Source organism: Triticum dicoccoides, chromosome 4A (genome assembly GCF_002162155.2).
Source record: "Triticum dicoccoides isolate Atlit2015 ecotype Zavitan chromosome 4A, WEW_v2.0, whole genome shotgun sequence".
Classification (NCBI taxonomy): Eukaryota; Viridiplantae; Streptophyta; class Magnoliopsida; order Poales; family Poaceae; genus Triticum; species Triticum dicoccoides.
The window spans coordinates 392,642,018-392,648,606 of record NC_041386.1 but is presented as its reverse complement, the minus strand read 5'-3'; positions in this window follow the sequence as shown (position 1 = coordinate 392,648,606).

Genomic DNA, 6,589 nt, shown 5'->3' with positions numbered 1-6,589 from the left:
CCGGTCGACTCCGGCTGCAAACGAGGGGGGGGGGAAATGATCAGTGGGAGGAGGCGGTTTCAGATCGGGGCAGAGGAGGAGCGGGGGAGGCCTGTACCTCGCGAACTCCGGTGAGCCGAAGCGGTGGAGCTCGAGCTCGATCTCGAGCTCGGGCGGTTATGGAGAGGAACTGGGGGCGCAGGGGGATGTTTTGGCGGTGCAGAGAGCGAGTGGTGAGGAGAGGAGGGCCCGGGGAGGCCTTTAAATAGGCGAACGGCGGGGAGCCATGGACTCGTGCGCCGACGGGCTCCTGCTCGTCGCTGCAGGGCTCGGGGGAAGAGGGCGTGGTTTCTGGGGTGTTCCTGGATGTTGACTACGTCGGGAGGGATAGAGAGAGGGAGTGGGGAGAGGTCAGAGGTGCACGCGTGTGAGCCGCGCCATTGGCGCGCTCCGGCGGCCGCTGTTTGCTAGCGCGGAGGCGCGGGGAGGAGGAGACAGGAGGGGGCCGACCGCGTAGCGTGTTGCGGACGCTGGGGCGCATCGACAGGCGTGCGGGGGAGGCCCGAGGTGCCCGGAGGTGGTTGGAAGGGGGCGGCTACAGTGCGGGAGCGCACTGTAGCGCGCTCCAGAGCGCCCAAATGGCCGGCATGGCCATTCTTTATGCATGGTGAGCGCGTCTTTTGGTGTCTAGCAGGTCTAGGAGTGAGTCAAGAAATGGGGTGGTGCATTGGATGCCATGGATGGCCACTGGAGTGAGGAGGGAGGTGAGGAAGAGGGGTACAGGGGCTGTCCAGAGGGGTAAATGAAGTGGTTTAACCCCTCAATCATTGAGCTGAGGTGCAGCCATTGTTACTGGAGGTAGAGGAGGTCTAGGAGGGGCTGTGGTAAAAAGTTGAGTTCAAGGAGAATAGTTTTAGTGGTAAAAATGGTGATTTTTGAAAAGTGGCAGAAGGTGTTTGATAAAGCTTTTGGCAAGCAAATGATTTCCAATTGCCATGAAACTCCACAGGGTGAAATGACACATATAATTAGAGCTTATTTGGGCAAAGTTGCCAATGCGACTTTTGTAAACCCTAGAAATGAGCAGAAATAGACTTGTGTAGATCTAGTTGAGCATAACACTTCTCCTTGATGCACTACTTGGTGTAGCGGCCTCATTTGGTCATGTGAACATGCTCACAAAAGTTGGGGTTAAGGGGAGAAAGTTGGTAGTACAAACTTGCTCAAATTAGGTTCTGAACAGAAAGGGTTATGGGGCATTTTGGTGGACCAAAATGAGCTTGATTGAAGTGAGGCTTTGCAAGATCATCACAATATGCATTTGTGACTTGCTAGATTTTTCCTGGATTTTTATGGAAATATTTCCTGTAGAAATATTTCAAATCCTTGAAATGCGCAGAAATTGTTTTGGGAGGTTTTGTCCAATATTTTGAACATGACCATGTGTTGAAACTCTTATATATGGGAAATATATGCCCACTGAGTTTCCCTGATTTTTGTCAAATATTTTTAAAATAATAAAATAAATTTTCCCTATTAAAGACCATTTCTGGCCTTTAGAAAAAGCTTTTAAATAAAATAGGAAAATAACTTTTAAAATTATATTTTTGGGGTTTATGGGAATCCTATATCTAATAGGTTTCAAATATACCTTTTGAAATATTTTTCATACCCCAAATCAGGTACTTGCAGTGCAAACCTCAATCCAGGGGTTTTTGGAAAACTAATTTTTGAAAATACTATTTGGCCAAATTATTTTTGTAAGAAAATACTATATTGTACTATACACATGGCATGATCATTGGGCAGAAGTTTGGGCCAAGGAGATGAAGTACAGAAGGTGGAGTAGTTGACTTTAAAGAGCACTTGAAAAAAATCACAGAGAGAAAACCAACTCCAAAATAAAATTAAAATAATGCAAAAAAAATTGTTGGCCCAACTTTTCTTGCTTTAATAATGCAAATGACATGTTACAAAATGCAGGGTGTGACAGACCTACCCCCCTTACAAGAATCTTGTCCCCGAGATTCCTAAACTAGGCTTTAAAGAGATACGGAAACTCGGATCTATGGTAGTCTTCACGTTCCCAGGTTGCTTCTGCTTCAGTGTGGTTCCTCCACTGGACCTTGAAGTACTTGATGGTGCGGCTTCGAGTGCGTCGCTCAGACTCATCCAAAATGCAGATGGGCCTCTCACGGTAAGTCAAATTGGGCTAAAGGTCAATCGCTTGGTGATTGACGTCCTTGTAAAGATCAGGCTTGTCTGGAACTTGGAGACACTTCCGGAGTTGTGACACATGGAATACGTTGTGCACATCGGATAGTTCAGGTGGAATTTCCAACTGGTAAGACACTTCTCCGCGTCGTGCGGTGATCTTGAAGGGGCCAATAAATCTTGGTGTGAGCTTTCCCTTAACATGTGAACGCTTGGTTCCTTTAAGAGGAGTTACTCGTAAGTATACATGGTCTCCGACTTGGAAGTCTACTTGTCGGTGACGAGTGTCAGCATAGCTCTTCTGTCTTGACTTGGTGGTCTTCAGTTGCTCTCTGACTAGCTGAACTTGCTCTTTTGTTTCATGGAGGATATCGGGCCCAAAGACTAGTCCTTCTCTGGTTTCTGACCAATTGAGGGGTGTGCGGCACTTGCGCCCATACAACACTTCAAATGGTGCCATCTGGAGGGTTGACTGATAACTGTTGTTGTAGGAGAACTCGGCGAAAGAGAGGCAATCTTCCCACCTAGCTCCATATGCTAAGACACACGCTCGGAGCATGTCTTCGAGTATCTGATTCACTCGCTCTGTCTGACCTCTGGTCTGTGGGTGGAAAGCAGTGCTGAAGGACAACTTGGTCCCCATGGACTCTTGGACCTTCTTCCAGAACCTTGAGGTAAACTGGGTTTCTCGGTCTGACACAATCTCCTTGGGAACACCATGAAGGCTTACGATTCTGTTGATGTAGAGGTCGGCTAGCTGGTTTCCCTTGTAAGTCATTTTGACAGGAATGAAATGGGCTACTTTGGTCAAATGGTCGACTATGACCCAGATGGAGTCATGTCCCTTATTTGACCTGGGTAATCCAGTGATGAAGTCCATTCCGACTATATCCCATTTCCATTCAGGCACCTTGAGAGGCTGTAACAATCCAGCGGGTCGCTGATGTTCAGCTTTGACCCTTTGGCATATGTCACACTTAGCGACGAAAGTGGCTATCTCTCTATTCATGCCATGCCACAAAAATCTTTCCTTTAGGTCTTCATACATCTTGGTTCCTCCGGGGTGGATGGAATACGGGGTGTCATGAGCTTCTTGCAAGATCAAATTCTTGAGCTCAATCTTGTTGGGTACGCAAATGCGATTCCCAAACCACAAAATTCCTTGCTCATCCTCTGAGAATCCTGGGGCCTTGCCTGCCTTGATCTTCCTCTTGATGCCTTCAATACTCTCGTGTCCCTTCTGAGCTTCCTTAATAGCATCCATCAGGGTAGGCTTGACTTCAAGGTTGGCTAAGAATCCTGGTGCAACCAGTTCCAACCCGAAGCTTTCAAGTTCTACATACAAGGCGGGTAGCCTTTCCTTAAGCATAACATTCAAGGAACAAGCCTTCCTGCTTAATGCATCTGCTACCATATTAGCCTTCCCAGGGTGGTATTGAACACTGAGGTCATAATCCTTGATCAACTCTAGCCACCTTCTCTGCCTCATGTTCAACTCCTTCTGAGTGAAAATATACTTCAGACTTTTGTGATCCGTGTATATCTCACACCGCTTCCCTAGGAGGTAATGTCGCCATGTTTTCAGGGCATGAACTACAGCTGCCAACTCAAGGTCATGAGTAGCATAGTTCTCTTCATGAGGCCGTAGTTGCCTTGAAAGGTAAGCTACGACTCTGCCCTCTTGCATCAGAACACCTCCCAGTCCGGTTCTTAACGCATCACAATATATCACAAACTCCTTGTGTATATCTGGTGTCGCCAGAACTGGGTTGGTGGTCAATTTCTTCTTCAGCTTCTGGAAGCTTCAGGGCATCCAAACTGTCTTGTCGATCGAGCTCGGCCCCTATTTCTTCATACATGCGCACTCGAGGTGAGTCACGAATTATGTCACAAGGCAGAACCGCCTCTGCGACGTACACCATAAAAAACGGTGTGTATCTGGTAGTGCGATTCGGCATGGTCGGCATCACACATAGTACAGAGTCGAGCTCCTCTACCCAGTGTGTGTTTGATTCCTTTAAGGACCCCACTAATCTGGGTTTGATGCCACTCATGATAAGACCATTTGCTCGCTCGACTTGACCGTTAGTTTGTGGGTGATAGAAAGAAGCATAATCGAGCTTGATGCCCATGTTGCTGCACCAAAGTTTTACCTCGTCGGCTGTAAAGTTTGTGCCGTTGTCAGTGATGATGCTGTGGGTGATGCCATAACAGTGTACAACCCCAGATATGAAGTCTATCACTGGTCCAGATTCAGCCGTTTTAACGGGTTTGGCTTCTATCCATTTGGTGAATTTATCCACCATGACCAGTAAGTATTTTTTCTTATGGGTTCCCCCTTTAAGGGGCCCGACCATATCAAGCCCCCAGACCACAAAGGCCCAAGTAGTGGGGATTGTTTGGAGACCGATAGGCGGCATATGGCTTTGGTCTGCAAAAAGTTGGCAACCGACGCAATGTTGGACCAGATACTGTGCATCTGCTCGGGCCGTCTGCCAATAGAAACCTGTACGGAAGGCCTTTCTTACAAGGGCCCGGGCTGCGGCATGGTGGCCGCCGAGTCCGGCATGGATTTCTGCCAAACGCTTCCACCCTTCCTCTTCGGAGATGCACCTTTAAAGGACTCTGGTAGTGCTTTTCTTATAAAGCTCTCCCTCATGGACCTTGTAGGCTTTAGATCGCCGCACTATGCAGCGTGCCTCATTTTGGTCCTCGGGTAGTTCCTGCCTGGTTAGGTAGGCCAGGAATGGTTCTATCCACGGGGCGATGACGACCATTATCACGGGGGCTGAAGGTGTTATTTCGATGGCAGAGCCTCCGATTGTGTCAGAGTGTTCGGTATCTGGTGCTGTTGCCGGGTCCGGAATATTGTTACCGGTGTCCCCTTACCATACCACGAATGGCTTAAACAGCCTTTCCAAGAAGATGTTAGGTGGGACAGGATCGTTCTTAGCACCGATACGGGCGAGGATATCCGCCGCCTGATTGTTTTCCCAAGCCACATGGTGTCATTCAGGCCCGTCAAACCGAGCTGACATTTTGAGGACGGCGTTGGGATATGCCGCCATTTTCGGATCCTTGGCATTGAAGTCTTCATTTATTTGAAATGTTGCGAGGTTCGAGTCCCCACGCACCTCCAGGCGTTGATTTCCCATGGAGACTGCTATCCGGAGACCATGTAATAGGTCTTCGTATTCGTTTGCGTTGTTTGAGTCTGTGTATAGTATTTGGAGTATGTATTGGACTGTATCTCCGGTGGGGGACGTTAGGACGATGCCAGCCCCTAGACGAGCCAACATTTTAGAGACGTCAAAGTGCATGATCCAATTGGAGTATGCGCCATACTCTTTAGGGAGTTCGGCTTCTGTCCACTCGTCGACGAAATCGGCCAGTACCTGCGACTTAATGGCTCGCCGTGGTCTATATGTTATGTCGAACGGGAAGAGCTCGATATCCCATTTGGCAATCCGGCCCGTGGCCTCGCGGTTGTTTATTATGTCGTTGAGTGGTTATTCAGAGGCCACCGTAATTGAACACTCTTGAATGTAGTGTCGTAATTTCCGGGATGCCATGAATACCGCATATGCTATCTTTTGATAATGTGGGTACCGTGATTTGCATGGAGTGAGGACAATGGATACATAATATACCGGCTTTTGAACTGGGAATTTATGTCCGTCCATCTCTCGTTCGACGATGAGCACTGCGCTTACAACTTGGTGAGTTGCCGCTATATATAAAAGCATTGGTTCGCCGACATTTGGCGCGGCCAAGATTGGGTTGGTGGTCAGGATGGCTTTTATTTCTTCCAATCCGGCCGTGGCTGCGTCCGTCCACTCGAATTGTTATCTGCACCAAAGAAGGCAATAAAGGGGGAGTGCCTTTTCTCCTAATTAGGAGATAAAGCGTCTTAAGGCCGCCACACATCCAGTTAACTTTTGGATTTGCTTGAGGTCAGTTGGGATAGCCAACTATGACAGAGCTTGGATTTTAGCCGGATTTGCTTCAATTCCTCTACTGGAGACGATGAAGCCCAGGGTCTTTCCGGCGGGTACACCGAAAACCCATTTTTCCAGATTGAGCTTAATGTCGTATGTTCGGAGATTGTCGAACATGAGCCTCAAGTCGTCTATTAAGGAGTCGACGTGTCTGGTTTTAACGACCACATCGTCTACGTATGCCTCCACCGGCTTGCCGATCTGTTTTTTCTGACATGTTTGAATCATGCGCTGATACGTTGCGACGTCATTTTTGAGCCCGAAGGGCATTGCGTTAAAACAGAAGGGGCCATATGGAGTGATAAATGCCGTTGCGGCCTGATCAGACTCCGCCATCTTAATTTGGTGGTAACCAGAGTATGTGTCGAGGAAGCACAATGAGTCATGTCCTGTGGTAG